Here is a 20,996-nt window from a genome sequence, read left to right as displayed (position 1 = left end):
GAACAACAAAAACTTAAAAGCAATCGGCGTTTTAAGTGATGTCGACTGAAATATACCCTGCTCCGTTCTCAATATATTGTTTTTAATGATTCATAAAAATATGTACATATATACAAAACATTTTACTGCTAACACCTAATCTCATTCCTAAAAAAATTTAAAATGTATGCTGAAATAATAAAAATTTTATAAAACAAATAATATTATTTCTTTCCTCATTTCACCAAATAACGAAAACCCGAATTTTGTTAGGGTAGACAGCCTGAACAGAAAAATCAAAATTTTGTGCACTGGCTTCGAAACGAAATCGCGCGCACACATGCCCCCGTATACATATGTGAATGTGTGACACGCATACATACAAAGAACAATCTAAGCGCAGACCAACCTTCTTCGTCGCGCTCCTTTCAGCAACTCAGAAACAGAAAGCATTCAATGAGAATATGAGCGTAAGATGAATGAACGGTGAGCGTAAGAAAGAGAGTAAGATTTCGCTCTGGGGCCTGCTGGGGCCTGTCGCAAGAAAGTTTTGCGTTCATTTTCGTTGTATGAAATGGGTTGTCTATATGCTGTATGGTTAGTGGTCAAACTCACCACATCCCGATCCTGCTTTGCCCCTCTTTGAAGCAGAAACTCTATCTGGGCGTAGATTTTTGGAGGAAGTTCCACATCGCGCCCGAGAACGTGGAAACCGAATTTTACAGCAAAGGGGAACCAGTAGAGCCTCACATCCTAACTAACGAGCAACAGGAACGTCTGGATAAGCTAAAAGAAGGCTTCTTGACATATGAGCATCAAGGATTAGGACTCACCGAGCTGAGTGAGAGTCCGTGGAATAACCGGACGACGTTGGTGCAAAAAGCCGGCAGGAACAGGCACAGCCTGTTGGACCCACGGAAGCTAAATGCATTGACGGTGGAGGATACCTATCTGTTGCAGAATACAGATTCCATCCTCAGCCGAGTTGATGGAACTATTTTTATCAGCAGCATCGACCTCAATCATGCGTTTTGGCAAGTGGAACTGGATGAAAAGAGTCGTCCGTATACGGCTTTCACTATGCCTGGTAGGCCGCTGTATCAGTTCCGGAGGATGCCTTGTGGGTTATGCAATGCGGCGCAAAGACATAGTGTTCGTGTACCTGGATGACCTGTTAATGATCTCGAAGACCATTTCATTCCATTTCTGGTTTCGGCTTTCGCAATGCCTCTGCCTGCTATTGCTGTTCATTACATACAGACGGCACTTGGCATGTAGATAGATGGCGAACGGCTTTCATGGGGTAGCTGGGGGGTAGCCCCCACAGCCCGCTGCACCTTCTACACACACACAATATACTGGGAGCAACAATAACATCGGAGCATTGCACACTACACACACGCTTTTCTGGCTCGACTCGGCCTGGTAATCGCTTCTGCTCGCCTGCTGGATGCTTATGTTTATTTGTATATATCGAGCAACACAAACGCACGCAGCCCATATGCAAAGCTATACGATACTACCCAGTACGCCAAACGGCAAACGATACGATTCCATGGCTGGTGCCCCCCGCCGGAGACCATCCGCAGCCATCAGTGTTCGGCCAGCAGACGAGCACGTGTCTGGATTTCTGCACTTTGAAAACAAAACTTTTAATCTTTTCTAATTAGAATTTTAGCTTTCAAATAGTTGAATTTTTAAATTTGGTATTGTTTTTGGTCAAACATAAACTTTTGAAATCACCAAACTTTTTCTCCAAGTGCCTTTATATTAATGGCTACATACAAAGCTTAAGCCGACATCTATACCAGTATGTTAGTAAACAACTAAGCATGTACGTAAGTTTATTGTCAGAACCAGTTAAACAAACGTTTAGCTGTTCTTAGACAGGCTAAGATTCTCCAGGCTCGAAAATATAGAAAAAGATACTGTAAAGACATTTTAACATAATTCTTATCAAAAAGCTAAATTATAGTTCACAAATGATTAAATATTTTTAAGAAAGTATTAAAAAAAAAAAAAAGAACTTTAAGGAGCATTGTGAGTTGCTAGCGGAAGTGGGAAGATGCTTACGGGGGGCAAATTTGACCATCGGGTTGCAGAAGTCAAAGTTCTGCTTTAAATACTTGCGGTATTTAGGGTATGTTCTAGGAGATGGCGCTCTGAAAACAGATCCACGGAAAATCGCAGCCATTAAAGAAATTGAAGCCCCAAAAATCTTCCGACAGTTGCGCAGTTTCCTTGGCACCTAGAATTAGTACAGAAGGTTCATACAAAATTTTTCCGAGATAAGCGCTCCTTTAACCGATTGCCTGATAAGAGGAAAAGGGCTACAGTAGACACCCAAAACGGAGGTAGCGTTCCAGAGGCTGATGCAAGAGACTGAGCTGTGCGCCGGTTTTAATCCACCCGGTCTTCCGGAAACACTTCTGGATTCAGTGTGATGCCAGTCATGTAGGTATCGGCGTGGTGTTGTTCCAGAAGGACGACCATAAAGCGGAACGGCCGATCGCTTTCTTTTCGGCAAAGCTGAGAGGCGCACAGCTGAATTACAGTGTAACCGAGAAGGAGTGTCTGGCTGCAGTCAAAGCTGTTGAAAGGTTCCATCCATACATAGAGATGATGCCGTTCACCATATTGACGGATCACGCGAGACTTAAGTGGCTGATGTCTTTTAAAAATCTGGAAGGGAGACTGGCCAGATGGTTTCTAGCGCTACAGCCTTACCAATTTAACATTGAGCATCGAAAAGGAAAGGACAATGTGGTGGCTGATACTCTCTCACGCCCCAACGATGTAGAAGAGCTGAGCCTGTTAAACATGGAGACGACGGAATTCGCAAGTGAGGAGTACCTGGAAAGAATGAAACTAGTTAAAGAGCAAAGAGATCGATTCCCAGACTTACGGGTGGAAGAAGGCTTACTCTTTAAGAAGACTCGTTTTTGCCGGGAGGACAGCGAGGAGTTCGACTTTAAATTGTGGATCCCCGAAGAACTAACAAGTACATTAGAGCAGCAAGCGCATGGAGGGGAGATAGCACTTCATGGAGGAATCCGGTAGACATTAGCGAGGCTTCAGCGAATGTACTATTGGCTGAACATGGCGGTACAGCTGAACGAATGGGTTACTTCCTGCATCGCTGTAAAGAAAATAAGCACACCACGCACACTACAAGACCTCCGATGGGAAAAGAAGTGGAAACAGACAGACCGTTGCAGAAGTTGTATTTGGATTTCCTCGGAAAATACCCCCGATCCAGGCGCGGCAACACCATGCTGTTTATAGTGATAGACCACATCACAAAGTTTGTCTGGCTTAAAGCTATGACAAAAGCAACGTCGGTGGCGGTGACTGGATTAAGTAAAAAACATATTTTCACGCTATTTGGAGTTCCTGAAATTATACATACAGTCAATGGCGGGCAATTTGTCTCTAAAGAATTGGAGGATATGATGCGGCTTTACGGGATATCACACATGAAAACGGGCAGATACTCACCGCAAGCAAATGCTTCCGAGCGCGTCAATCAGTCGGTACTCGCTGCCGTTAGAGTGAATATTGGCGAGGATTATGCCCGATGGGATGAGCAATTACCGGAGGTACAGGCGGCACTGAGGACAGCATCACATTGCTCGACAGGGGTGTTCCCGTATTTCGCAATGTTCGGGCAGCATATGTTTTTGAACGGTGGAGATTACCAGCTGGCCCGAAAGCTTAAGGCGTTGAACGAGTCGGAGATTCAGCAGCTTCGAAGGTAGGAGAGACAAAAATTCCAGCGCTCCGGGATACAGGAACGAATTCACCAGGCATATGAAGAGGCACAACTTAAAATCCAGGGAAGTGAAGTACTAACTGGGGCAAGAAGTGTATAAGAGGAGTTTCGTACTCAGCAACCTCCTCAAGAACATCAACGCCAAGTTCTGCAAAAAATATGTGAAGTGTGAAGTGTAGGGTATTCAAAGTTCTTGGCAACTCACTTAATGCACTGGAGAACCTACAAGGGCAGCCAATAGGCGTCTTTCATGCCAAAGACTTGAAGCAATGAGAGCCCGGCTAGCTCCTGAATCAACAGGTATCTCAGGGTTTGGTCTAAGCATCAAAGCAGTCGACACTTTTTCTTCCACTCCTGTTATCCTCGCAAGCTCAGGAAACTGTAGTGTGCTGTTAGGTGTCGATAGTGTCTGCAAACGATAGCTAGAGAAGGCATGGTGGTAATAGAGATGGCACAATTGGGCGAATTGATTGGACCCGAGAAAGAAGAAGCCAGGACGAACCGGCGGGATCCAACCGTTGTGACTGCAAGGAAAGCAGGGATCTAGGAGAAAATAAAAAGGAAAATGAATGGCAACAGGAGAAGGAAACGTGGGAAAAATTCAATTTAAATTTCTAAAGAATTTTCTACGGAGCTCTGATGTAAGTACGAGAAAAAAAATGAAATCGAAGCCAAGATCATAACGATTCTTAAATCATAATTGTAGTTCTTCAGTACATTTCGAATAAATAAGATTTGGAGCTCATTTTCCAACTGGAGCCACCCGAAGGCGAAAATTTCACGGAAGAAAATTGTTCACCCTTCCTGAGTGGCCCCAGGTTTTTTTTTTTGAAAATTTGAATTTTAAAAGTACCTGAAACCCTGTCTGTTGTTTAATATATTTATTTATTTAAATTATATATTTGTTTTTTTATTTTATTTTTTTTTTTTTTTTATTTATTTTTTTTTTTGTATTAATCCATTATCTGTATTCGTCCCAAGGTGCCCTGGTTAGGTGTTAGGTTAATCTATGTTTAAGAGTGAGATCAACTAAAAACATAAATGAAAAAAAATGAAACAATAAATATTAAATTATATTATCAATTAAAATGAATGAGAACATACAACAATCTTCTATTTCGCATATTTCGAGATCTACTTGTATTACGGCTCAAATCACCCCCTCAAATCACCAAATTTTTTGGCATTGCTCACTATACAAAACACTAATAAATAGAATTAATGTATTAACTAAATGATGAAGGATTTTTGCCCCAGTTTAAATTGAGTTAAAATGCTATGGTAGCGTGAGTTTGTCAGTGTGATGAGGTAGTAACTCACATTATGTGCGATTTTTGGTATGTCGAACAGGATTTAAGAGGATGAAAAATAGATTTTGGCGGATTCTCAGACCTACTCAATACGCTCACAAAATTTTGTGAGAATCGGCTTAGCCGCTTCGGAGGAGTATGGTAACAAAAACTGTGACACGAAAATTGTATATATATAGAAGTCCAAAAGCGTAAATAAATTAAATGTGCCAATTAAAACCTTATTTTTAATATTTACGTTTCAAACTTTGTAAATATATATCTTCATGTAGAACACGCCAACGACTTTTTGTTCGAAAAAATAGATAGCTTTTCTTGTTCTCGATCAAAATTCAGTGACTCAAGTAATATATTTAAATATATCTCGCAAATGAATGATTATATATATTTACATTTCTTTTTAATGCAGCTTTTTAAAATAAAGTTTTTGGTAAAATTTGTTCCCTACTTTTAATAACTGTAAAAAAAATATTTGGCTGTGATACTGAGCTGGGCCATTCTTTAAATTTTTGTTATTAAACTCTATCTTAATTACTGTATTGTAGAATGGCTTCCTTCGGGCCTCTTTCATTTTTAAAATAGCTACAAGGATTCCAACAATAAATAAACGAATCTTCGGTTGGGTCCGAAGAGTTAGTGATATGACGCCGTAAATGCCTAGCTAAAGCTACAGAACGGGTAGCAAGGTGCGGATAGAGGAAGCCCTTCCTGTAAGGTCAACTCTAAATAAAGAGAAGAGCCAATAGTAGGACTCTCCTCGAGGATCCCTTCTCATAAATAAACAGACTCATACAGCTATGTATCCTCACTAGGGATGTCGCATTTTTTTTAAATACCGTATCGATGATATTTTCAGATTTAAGCCTAAGACTGAGATCGAAAAACATGTTTGACGAGTAAAAACGTTTAGAGTTTTCAGTAAAAAAGGGATACTTTCAAGTTGTGCCTTACGGAGCTTCCCAAAATTTATTTGAATTTGAATTCAAGCATTGCATATTGGGTCAGCCAGATGATTTTTCGACGAAAATTTAAATTTTTCATAGACAGTAAGCCTATTTCAAAGCCGTCAGCCAACGGGTACAACAGGGGGACCTACGCGCAAGCAATTGCGTGCCGTAACTGTGTACACCGCTGGTAGTGCGACTATACTCTTCACTCTCCAGTTTTAACCAGGCTTATTGTGACAAGCGGGCTATGTCATGATGGACGAACCCCTCCCCGCCTACTCGTGGGACAAAAACATGAATTCTTTAACTAACAAAAACCAAAGTGGAAAGCGGAACTCCCTAAAAAAGACCGGAAATGGGGTCAATGGCCCGTCAAACTCCAATGCCCTCAAAAGCCAAGGAGTTTCTGAGATGGAGAAGTCCCCCACAGAGGGACAACATCTGGAGGCGGGACGCGCCGGTGCGGTGGAGGTTGCAAAGGCAGCCTCCTCCAAAGCGGGGCTAGCTATGGAACCACCGAACGGTGTGGAGAGGAAGACCCCAGGGTCAACCTCTAAACAAACCGGCGGTGCCCCTAAGGCGAACCCTGGTCCGGAAGCGTCTCACTCGAAGCAGCGTAGAGGATCCTACAAGGATAGAAGATCGGTGGACGCGCGATCGGTGGAGACTTACAAGCGGATGGTTGCATCGCTTGGAGAGGTCTACCCTGGAGCTAAGCTGGTGGCGGTTGACTGGGACGAGATCCCCAGCGAACCGAGGGCGCGAGTGTGGCTCACAGTGTGGCCGACCGAAGAGGGGCACCCGGAGGGAATGTTGGATGAGGAGGAGGACATCCTAGAAGGGTACACCTCGGAGGAAAGCGACTTGGCAAGGGCGCTTGGTGGTGTCGGAATAGAGGAGGACTCTCTGCTGGGCTCCGAGGCAGAGATACCTGTGGTGGAGGTTTGTAAGGATGTCCCTGACGATCTTACAAATAAACCTCCACCACAGTAAAGCAGCGTCAGCTGCCCTCCTTCTCCACCTCGCCGAGAGTGGAGCAGATGTGGCCCTCATCCAGGAACCCTGGATCCTAGGAGACAGGATTCTTGGGCTGGGGGCGTCGGAGTTCAGGCTCTGCAAAGCCAACACTACAGGTAAAAGGCGAGCCTGCATCCTCGCAAAAAAGAACCTTAACCTCTTTTTGCTACCCAATTTCAGCAATGAAGACCACGTAGCCGCAGCCGTAGAGAGCCCAAATGGCCCTCTAAGGATATGTTCGGCGTATATGGGACACGACCAGGAGACCCTTCCCTCGCACCCGCTTATCAAACAGCTGGTGGAAGACAGCAGGAAGCACAAGATCGACCTGATCATAGGTTGCGATGCTAACGCCCATCATCATCAGTGGGGCAGCACTGACACAAACGAGAGGGGTGAGTCAATTTTCGATTTTATCCTAGGCTCCAATCTTTTGGTGGGAAACAGGGGTACAGAACCCACTTTCATAGTCAAGAACAGAAGAGAAGTACTTGACGTCACTCTTTACTCTGAATCCCTAGCAGACAGGATTGTTAAATGGGGAGTCCTAGAGAAACACTCATTCTCAGACCACCGATACATAGAATTAGTGGTCAACTTCGAGAACTTTAATCGACTAACGGTACGCAACCCGAGAAAAGCGAACTGGGAGTTATATAGAAAGAAGCTAGATAGTTCCTTGGGAAATCCTCCAACAGGGAATGTTGATAGTAGGGTAGCCCTGGATACCATGGTGGACACGCTCACGGCAGCGTGCGCCAGGGCATTCAATAAAGCTTGTCCCAAAATCAGATCGGGCAAAAGCAAGTCAAAGAAACCACCATGGTGGTCGCAAACACTTGCGCTCTTTAAAACTAAGGCCCGCAAGGCCTTCAATTTTGCCAGCAAAACAAACTCGGAGACAGCCTGGGAGTCGTATAAAGCGGACCTTAGGCGATATAACAAAGAACTTCCCAAGGCAAAAAGGAATGCCTGGGCCGAGTTCTGCACGAACATTCAGGAAACATCAGAGGCCTCTCGACTCAGGAAGGTCCTTGCAACTACTGCACCAAATGTAGGATACATTAAAACCTCAGAGGGCAACTGGACATCGTCCAGCAAAGAAACCCTAGAGGCTCTCATAGAGACACATTTCCCGGGATGCTCTCGAGAAGACACAACCCTGGAAATGCAGACACAGGGGAATAGCCCCCCCACCACTAACCCACTTGAATACCTATTGAATGATAGATATCTCAGCTGGGCAATAAATAGCTTCAAGCCCTTCAAATCCCCGGGCCCAGATGGCATTGTCCCGGCTCAATTAATTAAAGCCGGTCCCAACCTGAGATCTTGGGTCAAGATAGCTTTCTCAGCAATTTTCAGGATAGGCATCGTACCCGCAATGTGGTTGCGGACGAAAGTCGTATTTATATCCAAGGCGGGAAAACCATCACACTGCACCCCTAAGGACTTCAGACCGATAAGCCTGTCGTCCTTCCCTCTCAAGACAATGGAGAGACTAATCAGCCTCCAGATGATATCTCGGGATCACAGCATGCGTATAGGAAGGGCCGATCCACGGAAACGGCACTCCACGAAATCACTACTTTTGTCGAGAAGGCACTTAGTGATAAGGAATACGCACTCATTGCTTTTCTAGACATAGAAGGTGCGTTCAACAACATCCTACCAAGCTCGATAACCAATGCTCTGACAGGACTAGGAATAGATGATCAATCCGTACGCCTTATAAAGCAGATCCTGGTAAACAGGACTGTTGAGGCGTCACTAGGAGGAGAATCTATTCATAGATACGTCAGAAGAGGCACCCCGCAAGGAGGCGTACTCTCACCCCTACTCTGGAACGTGGCGGTTAATAGCCTACTGCGATCCCTAGAAGGGGGTGGTTGCAAAGTTATCGCTTACGCGGATGATGTCGCAATTGCCTTCTCAGGAAAATTTCCCCAGACTCTATGTGACCGCATGACAAACTTAGGGTCCTCTCAACGTGGGCAGCTAGAAATGGACTAGGTGTGAACCCATCCAAAACAGAGCTCGTTCTCTTCACCAGGAAGTACAAAATACCAAACTTAAGGCTTCCAAAACTATTAGGAGAAACACTATCTATTAGCGATAGCGCCAAGTACCAAGTTCAAGGTACGACTACATCGCGCTCTATACTTGCAGAAAAGCCATTGGCCTTAAATGGGGAATGTCACCAAAAATAATAAGATGGCTTTATACAGGGGTCATAAGACCCATCCTCTTCTACGGGGTGGTGGTATGGTGGCCTGCTCTCACCAACTCCACAATCAGGGAGAAGCTCAGGAAAACGCAAAGGATGGCGGAGGTCTGTATCACGGGCAGCCTACGTACCACTCCGACGGACGCACTAGACTTCATACTCGACCTATTACCGGTAGAGATAGTGGGAGTCAAGATGGCCACGCTATCGGCAATCAGGCTACGAGAGACGGGCGCATGGAAAAGGACTGACTACGGACATACCAAGTTAGATCTGCACCATTGCACGCCAACGGGGTCTACAGACTACAGAATCCCACCTTAAAATACAAGGTCTACATTCCAACAAGGGAGGAATGGGACACACAAATCCCGGGACCAGCCAGTTCCCTCCATATCTACACAGACGGTTCAAAATTGAATGGCCATGTGGGAGGCGGTTTCCATTGCGAACAGCTGTGTTTAAATGAGTCCTTCAGACTCCCCGACCACTGTAGTGTTTTCCAAGCAGAAGTAATAGCTATCGGAGAAGCACTCAGATCCCCAGCACTTATTGGAAATCAGGACACAATCTGTATCTTTTCAGACAGTCAAGCGGCACTCAAAGCCCTTGACGGTCTTTCATCCAACTCCAGGACAGTGAATGACTGTCGCAGATCTCTTAACGTGATGGCAGAGCAGCATGACATACACCTCATATGGGTGCCCGGGCATAGGGACCACGAGGGTAATTGCGCCGCCGACGAACTAGCCAGAGCAGGTACTACCAATCCTCTCCTACCGGAGAAGGAACCAGTAGGTATCCCCTTAGCTACGTGTAGGCTAAAATGCAGGGATCACTTTGACCGCGCATCACTGTGGAAATGGAGAAACCTCCAAAACTGCAGGAACTCCTGCATGATATGGCCAACCTGATCTAGGAAGAGGTCAATGATGCTTATCGCCCTGAATAGGCAGGACTGTAGTCTGGCGATCAAGGCCATTACGGGACATTGGTTAATAGGAGCACACGCGGCTAGACTAGCGGTGCCACATTATGACTACTGCAGGAGCTGTGGAGACGAAGAAGAGGAAGAGACAGTCGCACACCTCCTGTGTCAATGCCCTGCGCTGGGGCGCATCCGACTCAAATTCTTGGGCGCAGCAATACTTACAGACCTTACAGATCTCGCGGAGGTCACTCCACACAGACTCGTAGCCTTCATCCGTAAATCTGGATGGGACCGCGAGCCGTTTCAGGAAGGATAGAGAACCCTTGGGCACATAAGTAGTGGGAAGGGAGAGGTCCTTTTGTAGGATCCTTGCCTGTGAGGTATCACAAGGAGCCCCAGCGGCTCAAGTGGATGGGGGTCAGAACCGGCCCCTCATCGCCGCCTCAACCTAAACTAACCTAAGCCTATTTCAATAATAACAAGAAAGGAAAGCTAATTTCTGGCGGAAGTTGATATACCCTTGCAGTTATAACTGGATATATATCGCCAAAATCGGAACTATGCCAATCATTATAAGAATATCATAAAATAACTGTCGGGTCAAGCAGCAGCACGGCGTTTAATGTTTATGTTTAAATAATGTTTATGTAATGTTTAGTGTAATAATTTAGTTACAGTTTATTTATTAAGCTAAAGTATGGATATATCGCCTTAGTTGGTCGCAAGCCGACTCTTTCTCGGCCGCTCGACTTTAACGGGCCTATTTTAAGAGAGCTTTAGCTTCGCAATCACTATGTCGGGCCGCCCTCTCCACTATCGAGAGCTTTAGCTTCGCGTATGTCTAGTCGAGCCGCACTCTCTGTCCATATTATTAGTCACTGCTTAGCACCATAAACTGGATGATCACAATGGTTGATCCCAGTTTTATCTGCCTGCAGCATAAATAAAATATAACGTACTATAATTAAATTCGTCTTTCATTTCCCGGCATTGAAAACTCTCAATGACCAAAAAATAACCAATTTATTACAATAACAAAATTTAAAAAAAATATTTGGTTATATACTGCGTGCAAAGGAACGAAGGGTGTGTGCAAAGTTTCAAGTTGATAGCTTTGAAATTGAAAGACTAGTTTGCGTAGAAACAGACAGATGGACAGACCGACAGACAGACAGACGGACATGCTCATATCAACTCAGGAGGTGATCCTGATCAAAAATATATATACTTTATAGAGTCGGAGATGTCTCCTTCACTGCGTTGCACACTTTTGGGCAAAATTGTAACACCCTCTGCAAGGGTATAAAAATTTAATAGTAAAGGGTGGTTAAATTTCAAGGGCCGATGTTGATTTTGAATAAAACACAAACTATTTAGGAAATTATTGTAATTTTTTTTATTATGATATATTGGTATTATTCAATTATATATGGAACAAAATATCGGCCAAATGGGCGCAGCGACCACGGCGGCACACCTCCATCCGATGGTCCAAATTTTCGATGTCCCTGAGGCATAATGGAGGTTCTATGCCGTTAATGTGCCAAATTATCTCATCCTTTAGCTCTTGAATTGTTACTGGCTTACCGATGTACACCTTTTCTTTTAAATAACCCCAAAGAAAGAAGTCCAACGGTGTCAAATCACATGATCTTGGTGGCCAATTGACATCGCCATTACGTGAGATAACACGGCCATTGAATTTGTTGCGCAAAACAGCCATTTTTTCGTTAGCTGTGTGGCAAGTGGCACCGTCATGCTCATATCGTCCACATCCGGGCCATAAAAAGTTCGTTATCATCTCACGATAGCAAACACCATTCACAGTCACTGCCTGACCGGCCTCATTTTGAAAAACTACGGCCCAATGATGTCGCCAGCCCATTAACCGAGCTGTACGAGCATGCACGTGTTCTCACATCATCTACAGATTCGGTTCGCTCAAATTTTTCCACGATTTTTGCGATAGTACGTACATTTGGACGATCAAATTGACCAAAAATAACACGAAGTGCACGATATGCATTTTGATTTGAAAGCCCATGTTAATGTGCTATGCTATTGCTGTGCTATTATATTGAAGTTGTCGAAAATTTGAGTTATAGTTTATAGTTGAATTGTATTTTGTAGTTGTAAGTTTCTAAATATACTCTAAGATAGCTTAGGGCGGAACGGGAGCGAAAGCTCATATTCGCTCTGGTGCGAATTGGGCCCGCTTCGCCGCAATAGATAAGTTAGGCTTAAGACTAGAGAAAAATACATTCGAAATTATAACGTTGATGAGGCACGACCATTTTTTTTCGTTATCGTTTTTTTCGTCTTTTTTAAATATTCAGCAGCCACCCCTTTTTTGTTATTTTCAAAAGTGTGAGATAAATCAATCTCGTTAAACATTTTGGCGCCCCCGGGTGGACTATAGTGAGAAATATTTAAAAAATAAACAAACATAAAAGTGACAGTGACACTGTGTTATTATACACAAACTAAAAGTCAAAGAGCTGCTCGCGACGCGTCCGTGAAGTGCAAAATAAAAAACAAAATTTACCGCGTCGTGAAACCGCCTCAAGAAGAAATCCAGGATTATCACCGCAGGATCATCGCCAACAGGAAACCATCTACCTCCATGCCGTGCACCTGTATTGACTGCGCAAGGAAAGTGGCAGCGGGATTAAAAGATCCCAAGGCAGAACCGCAGGTATTTGTAGGTAGAGCTAAAATTTTGAATAGTTTAGTTAAAATTATTAACAAACTGCCTGTGGCTAAAATTGACAAAAAACATAAATACATATCCACATCACAATATATGTGATGCCACATATAGCCACAATAATTTATATTAATTATATATTAATAATTATTTTTCGTTTTCGCCAGATATTAAATTAAATATCTTTTTTCGTTGGTTTCGTTTTTGAATTTAATTTATTAATTAAAAATTAAAATAAAAAATTTTTAATATAGTCAAAATATATTATTTTTACTAATTAACAAATAAATTAAAAAATTTTTATTTAAAATTAAAAAACAAAAAATTTTAAATTTTTTTTCGTTGTCTGTTTATTAAAAAATAAATAAATTAGAAGAAGAATTATGAAGAAGATTAAATGTCAGGGTAAAAAGCATTCGCCGGTTAGAGGAACGTTTGGAAGCTGGGTCAGTTCCTTTAGTGAAGACCGAGCTAGAGTGATGGCTTCAGGTTTTAAATGAGACAACATTTAAGGCAAATGAGTTGCAAGACCAGATCGAGCAATTAGATGAGGAAGATGAACTTGGAGCCGAGTTGGAAGAATTAAAGATAACAACTAAGGCAAGGGTGATGTCATTATTAAATGCCTTTACGTTAGCTGAAGAGTCCCCACCAGCAACTGCAATTTCTGCAGCCCCAACTCGAGCTCGACTTCCCAGTTTGGCATTGCCAAAATTCAGTGAAAACTACTCGGAGTTTAAAAATTTCATGAGTCTCTGTGAGACATTAGTAGACAAGGACATGAACATTCCTGTGATCGAGAAATTTAACCATTTAATTTCTTGCCTCTCTGGTGAAGCCTTAGGAACTATCAAGGCATTCCAAATCACCGAGAGTAATTATGACAAAGCCATTGCTAGTCTAAAAAGAGTTTACGATAACGAATGTCTCATCTTTGCGAACCAAATAAGCAAATTATTCAGCCTTCCGAAAGTTTCCCAGCCGTCTGCGTCGTCGTTGAGAGGTCTCATCGACTCAGTGTCATCGATCTATGGGTCACTATTATAAGTAGGAGATGAAACTAAAATTGCAAACTCAATGATCATTCACTTAGTTTTGAGTAGAGTAGATCCAGTGACCAGAGAAAAATGGGAAGAGTCACTGGATTATGAGGAATTGCCGCTGTGGTCCGATTTCGAAAAAATATTAAATCGTAGGTACCAGCACCTGTCCGCTGAAGAGACTGGCAAGCCAAAACAGTAGAAAATTGGGTGCGGGAAGCAGCACAATAGGAGTTCGTTGGCTTGCTCCGCTTCCAATAAACAAGCTTGCAGTTATTGCAACGCACAAGACCATAGTCTTGCCCAGTGTAGTCCGTTCGCTCGCCTTGCTGTAATGCAACGGTTTGAGTTTGTCAAGTCAGCCTCATTATGTTTAAATTGTCTGCGAAAAGTGTAAAAGGTTGCGAAGTGTAAATCGACAAGGTGTCAAATTTGTGCAAGATCGCACTACAAACTTCTGCACTGATTTACTGTGACCGAAAATAACTTGGCGTTACCACCACCAAATGAACATCCTCCTCCAGCGCTACATCTTGATGGCCCTTCTACGTCACATGCTTTGCATGCGTCATCCCTAGAAAGGGTTTTGTTAGCGACGTCGATCGTAAGCGTTAGAACTAAAAATGGCGAGCACATATTGGCCCGAGCATTACTTGACTCTGGGTCACAAATGAACTTCATTACTGAAGATCTTGCTCAACGCTTACAGATCCGTAGGGAGGAATCGTGTATCAACTTGCTTGGAATTGGTCAAGCTAATTCCCAGGTTAAGAAAAAGCTACACACTGTGGTGAAAACAATTAATGGTAGTGAGTTTCCGTTCGACTTTTGGATTTTGAGAACTATCTCGGGTTATCACCCTGAGAACGTGAAAGATTGGTACCTACCAAAGAACTTGCCGTTAGCAGACCCATATTTCTACAAACCTCAGCGGATAGACATGTTAATTGGAGCTGAGTCATTTTTCGAACTGTTGTCCGTTGGCCAAATAAAACAAGGGCCAAACCATCCCATCCTCCAAAAAACTCTCCTTGGATGGATAGTATCGGGAAAATATAAGGCAAATACCTCAACTCCTCAACAGCCTGTCTCTAGCCGGAATTGCCAAGAAGAATTACTCGAGTCGATAGATGGCAATTTGAAAAATTTCTGGTCGTTGGAAAAAGTACCAACTTCCAAAAAGCTTTTGTCACCTGAACAAGAGTTATGTGAGGAACATTATCAGAAAAATACAGTTGTACTGCCTTCAGGTCGATTTGAAGTCACGCTTCCATTTAAATCGGATCCAAGCGTTTTGGGAAACTCGTTGGAGGTAGCCAAACGCCGTTTCTTGTCGCTCGAGAGAAGATTATCTCGAGATCCGAATTTAAAGAGAATGTATGTGGAATTTATGGAAGAATACGAATCCTTAGGTCATATGTCCCCTACAAGCAATGATGTTCTTGCTACTCCACACTACTTCATACCCCATCAGTGTGTCTTACGGCCTCAAAGCACATCGACCAAATTACGAGTCGTGTTTGATACGTCTTGTAAGACATCAACACATAAGTGTCTTAACGATCTGTTGATGGTTGGTCCTACCATCCAGGAAGAGTTGTATTTAATTCTTCTTAGGTTCCGGCTGAACAGATTCGCTCTGATAGCCGACATAAAAAATATGTATCGCCAAGTAATGGTAAATAAAGCCGATAGGCGATAATAGTTAATAGTGTGGGGGAAAGACCCATCAGAGTCTGAAACTGTGCAAACTCAACACCGTTACATATGGCACTGCGCCAGCCCCATTCCTGGCCATAAGGTGTTTGAAGAGGTTGAGTGAATCTGTGAAAAATACATTCCCTCGAGCTGCCGAAGTTATTGGGTCCGACTTTTACGTCGACGACATGTTAACGGGTGCTGGTTGCATTGAAGAGCTAAAGACAATTAAGTCTGAAGTAACTCAGGTTCTTCAAAACGCTGGGTTTGAATTGAGCAAGTGGTTTTCAAACTCGCCTGAAGTTACTGCATCCGAGAGCACGGTTAAGCCAATAACACTTTCCGACTCAGAACTGACTAAAGCATTAGAAATCGCTTGGGTTCCTAAAGAAGATGTATTTAAATCTGAAATTGATGCTTAAGTCATGGGTCTAAGAGCGACAGCGGAACATTCTTTCGGTGACATCGAAGTTGTTTGACCCCCTTGGCCTATTAAGCCCGATACTTATAAAAGGAAAGATCCTATTGTATGAACTTTGGCTAAATAAGCTAGATTGGGATGAGTCAATTCCACTGCATTTAGAAACAGCGTGGAACAAAATGCAATTTGCCTTGTCGCAATTAGAGGACATCTCAATTCCGAGATTCGTGTTTACCGAGCCGATGTCACCGATTCAAATTCATGCCTTTTCCGACGCATCGATGAGAGCCTATGGAGCCTGCGTCTTCGTTGCAAATCTGCAGAAGGTATTAAAGTTTCAAAGTCCAAAGTAGCGCCGCTCAAGTGGTCAGATGATAACACGTGGTGGTATGTACCAACTAAACAGAACCCGGCAGATATAGTGTCCAGAGGTGGAGACGTAAAGGAGACTGTAGAAACGATCTGGTTTACAGGTCCATCGTTTTTAAAGGAACCGGAAAATAAGTGGCCGACGAGCCCCCGGTTTGATCTGTCACCAGAACTTCTACAGATGGAAGCGAAAAACAATGCGGTCGAATTAACCGCAATCGTATCTACTTAGATACGTAGATTTATTGGAAGTGATAGAAAGTTATACCTCTCACCTAAAACTGCTGCGAATGTTCGTTTATATGTTCCGCTTTATAAGGAAATCGAAGAAATTAGTAGTGAAGTCTGATATTGTTCCCTCACCTGTCGAATATAATGAAGCCTTTAAGAACATAGTCGAAATAGTCCAAGAGCACGACTATCAAGATGAAATAGAAAAGATCCGGAAAAATTGAAGTGTTAGCCCTAGTCTACAAAAGCTAAATCCCTTTCTATACGAATCATCAGAGGCTGGGCTTACCTTTTCGTTGTTGCGGGTTGGGGGGCGACTAGCTAATGCTCCTATAGCGTACGATGCCAAGTTTCCAGTATTGTTGACAAAACGCTCTCAATTTGTTCAGAGCTTCGTCCGATACTTGCACGAGTCGAATTTTCATGTGGGTCCACAAGCACTTGTGAGTCTTTTGCGACAGCGCGTATGGATCGTAAATGCGCAGGAAGTCTGCAGTCAGACAGTACGGTCATGCATACGCTGCTGTAAATGCAAGCCTCGTCTGATGACTCAAATCATGGGTGATTTACCCTTAGATAGAATTCGTGCTCTCCGCCCATTCTCCATATGTGGTGTTGATTTTTGTGGCCCTTTTGATACGACATTGAAAATTAGTGGTAGGCCACCCTATATGTCCTACATTGCCTTATTTGTTTGTTTTGCGTCCAAGGCAGTTCATTTAGAAGTAGTTTCCGACCTTTCAACTGATTCCTTTTTGTTGGCTTTTCAAAGGTTCGTTGGGCGCCGAGGATGTCCGCAGATCGTGCACTGCGACAGCGCGACGAACTTCGTCGGAGCGAGTCGCCACTTCGCAGACCTTCGTCGGAGAATCGAGGACGAGGTCGACGCGGTCACGCAATACGCATCAAAAAACGGATGCGTATTTGCGTTCATACCGCCGCGGGCTCCGCACATGGGCGGACTATGGGAGGCAGGTGTGAAGTCTGCAAAACCCCTACTCCTACGAGCGGTAGGGAACGCCAGACTGACTGCGGAGGAGCTGCAGACCGTCCTCGTTGGAGTCGAGACCGTCCTGAACTCACGACCCCGGGGAGCTCTGAGTTAGGACCCAAGCGACGGCGGGGCGCTTACTCCCGGGTCCACAAGCTGGCGCGGCTGCCAGTTGGTTGAACCTGATGGAGGCCTAAAACGGGGCCGGTGTTAATTGATTTGTTATTATATTGAAGTTGTCGAAAATTTGAATTATAGTTTATAGTTTAATTGTATTTTGTAGTTGTTAGTTTCTAAATATACTCTAAGATAGCTTAGGGCGGAACGGGAGCGAAAGCTCATATTCGCTCTGGTGCGAATTCGGCCCGCTTCGCCGCAATAGATAAGTTAGGCTTAAGACTAGAGAAAAATACATTCGAAATTATAACGTTGATGAGGCACGACCTTTTTTTTTCGTTATCGTTTTTTTCGTATTTTTTAAATATTCAGCAGCCACCCCTTTTTTGTTATTTTTAAAAGTGTGAGATAAATCAATCTCGTTAAACATTTTGGCGCCCCCGGGTGGACTATAGTGAGAAATATTTAAAAAATAAACAAACATAAAAGTGACAGTGACACTGTGTTATTATACACAAACTAAAAGTCAAAGAGCTGCTCGCGACGCGTCCGTGAAGTGCAAAATAAAAAACAAAATTTACCGCGTCGTGAAACCGCCTCAAGAAGAAATCCAGGATTATCACCGCAGGATCATCGCCAACAGGAAACCATCTACCTCCATGCCGTGCACCTGTATTGACTGCGCAAGGAAAGTGGCAGCGGGATTAAAAGATCCCAAGGCAGAACCGCAGGTATTTGTAGATAGAGCTAAAATTTTGAATAGTTTAGTTAAAATTATTAACAAACTGTGGCTAAAATTGACAAAAAACATAAATACATATCCACATCACAATATATGTGATGCCACATATAGCCACAATAATTTATATTAATTATATATTAATAATTATTTTTCGTTTTCGCCAGATATTAAATTAAATATCTTTTTTCGTTGGTTTCGTTTTTGAATTTAATTTATTAATTAAAAATTAAAATAAAAAATTTTTAATATAGTCAAAATATATTATTTTTACTAATTAACAAATAAATTAAAAAATTTTTATTTAAAATTAAAAAAACAAAAAATTTTAAATTTTTTTTCGTTGTCTGTTTATTAAAAAAAAAATAAATTAGAAGAAGAATTATGAAGAAGATTAAATGTCAGGGTAAAAAGCATTCGCCGGTTAGAGGAACGTTTGGAAGCTGGGTCAGTTCCTTTAGTGAAAACCGAGCTAGAGTGATGGCTTCAGGTTTTAAATGAGACAACATTTAAGGCAAATGAGTTGCAAGACCAGATCGAGCAATTAGATGAGGAAGATGAACTTGGAGCCGAGTTGGAAGAATTAAAGATAACAACTAAGGCAAGGGTGATGTCATTATTAAATGCCTTTACGTTAGCTGAAGAGTCCCCACCAGCAACTGCAATTTCTGCAGCCCCAACTCGAGCTCGACTTCCCAGTTTGGCATTGCCAAAATTCAATGAAAACTATTCGGAGTTTAAAAATTTCATGAGTCTCTTTGAGACATTAGTAGACAAGGACATGAACATTCCTGTGATAGAGAAATTTAACCATTTAATTTCTTGCCTCTCTGGTGAAGCCTTAGGAACTATCAAGGCATTCCAAGTCACCGAGAGTAATTATGACAAAGCCATTGCTAGTCTAAAAAGAGTTTACGATAACGAATGTCTCATCTTTGCGAACCAAATAAGCAAATTATTCAGCCTTCCGAAAGTTTCCCAGCCGTCTGCGTCGTCGTTGAGAGGTCTCATCGACTCAGTGCCATCGATCTATGGGTCACTATTATCACTAACCATACAGCATATAGACAACCCATTTCATACAACGAAAATGGACGCGAAAATTTCTTGCGACAGGCCCCAGCAGGCCCCAGAGCGGATTTCTTACGCTCTCTTACGCTCATCGTTCGTTCATCTTACGCTCATTCTCTCATTAAATTTTTTCTGTTTCTCAGTCTCTAAACGGAGCGCGATGAAGAAGGTTGGCCTGCGCTTCGATCAACCGAATGTATGTATGCGTGTCACACATTCACTTACATGGGTGTATGTGTGCGTGCGATTTCGTTTCGAAGCCAGCGCACAAAATTTTGATTTTTCTTACTTTTCAGGCTTGCTACCCTAACCAAATTCGGGTATTCGTTATTTGATGAAATGACGAAAGAAATTATATTATTTTTTATATTATATTTTTTATTATTTCAGCATACATTTTTAATTTATTTAGGAATAAGATTAAGTGTTAGTAGTTAAATGTTTTCTGTATATATATTTTTACGAATCATTAAAAATCAATATACTGAGAAAGTGTCAGAGTATATTTCAGTCGGAGTCACTTAAAACGCCGATTGCTTTTAAGTTTTTGTTGTTCTGCAAGAGGCTTGTGCATGCCTACTCTAACGATGGAATGATTTTTAGGGGAGGGTGAAGACACGAAAACAGCTGATGGACTTGTTTACCTTTTTTGTTTACAATTTTTCAGGCACTTGTTATTATTTTGGGTTATTGTGAGATTTTATTAAATTATTGTCGTTAATTTAATAATTTCCCTATATATTTTGGAACTTTAAAAAGTCGCCGCTCGAAAGTCTTCATTGAAGACTCCATCGCAATCGCAATGGCCTCCTCGTGGTGTTCCCTGGATACCGACATAAATACATATATATATATATATACATATATAAGTACGTAAATATTTATATATTTATATATTTATATATATGTATATATATCTGTAACAAATTCGAGCGGCGACTTTTTAAAGTTCCAAAATATATAGGGAAATTATTAAATTAACGACAATAATTTAATAAAATCTCACAATAACCCAAAATAATAACAAGTGCCTGAAAAATTGTAAACAAAAAAGGTAAACAAGTCCATCAGCTGTTTTCGTGTCTTCACCCTCCCCTAAAAATCATTCCATCGTTAGAGTAGGCATGCACAAGCCTCTTGCAGAACAACAAAAACTTAAAAGCAATCGGCGTTTTAAGTGACTCCGACTGAAATATACTCTGACACTTTCTCAGTATATTGATTTTTAATGATTCGTAAAAATATATATACAGAAAACATTTAACTACTAACACTTAATCTTATTCCTAAATAAATTAAAAATGTATGCTGAAATAATAAAAAATATAATATAAAAAATAATATAATTTCTTTCGTCATTTCATCAAATAACGAATACCCGAATTTGGTTAGGGTAGCAAGCCTGAAAAGTAAGAAAAATCAAAATTTT

The 20,996-nt window shown here is 42.1% G+C and overlaps 1 long non-coding RNA gene across 1 annotated transcript in view; it reads right to left on the bottom strand.

Annotated features, from left to right (window-relative positions):
• Positions 1 to 2,907: 2,907 nt before the first annotated feature.
• LOC138926876 (uncharacterized) overlaps positions 2,908 to 20,996 on the bottom strand; it is a 35,967-nt gene continuing 17,878 nt past the window's right edge. Inside the window, exons 2-4 of the long non-coding RNA XR_011443568.1 lie at positions 3,957 to 4,294; positions 3,478 to 3,899; positions 2,908 to 3,372 (exon numbers count right to left, since the gene is read on the bottom strand). This is a non-coding gene — a long non-coding RNA (uncharacterized lncRNA). The remainder of the gene's footprint in view (positions 3,373 to 3,477; positions 3,900 to 3,956; positions 4,295 to 20,996) is intronic.

The sequence above is a fragment of the Drosophila bipectinata genome, chromosome 4, assembly GCF_030179905.1.
Source record: "Drosophila bipectinata strain 14024-0381.07 chromosome 4, DbipHiC1v2, whole genome shotgun sequence".
NCBI lineage: Eukaryota > Metazoa > Arthropoda > Insecta > Diptera > Drosophilidae > Drosophila > Drosophila bipectinata.
The sequence above is the reverse complement of the archived record's forward strand: the minus strand, read 5'-3'. Positions and strand labels throughout refer to the sequence as shown.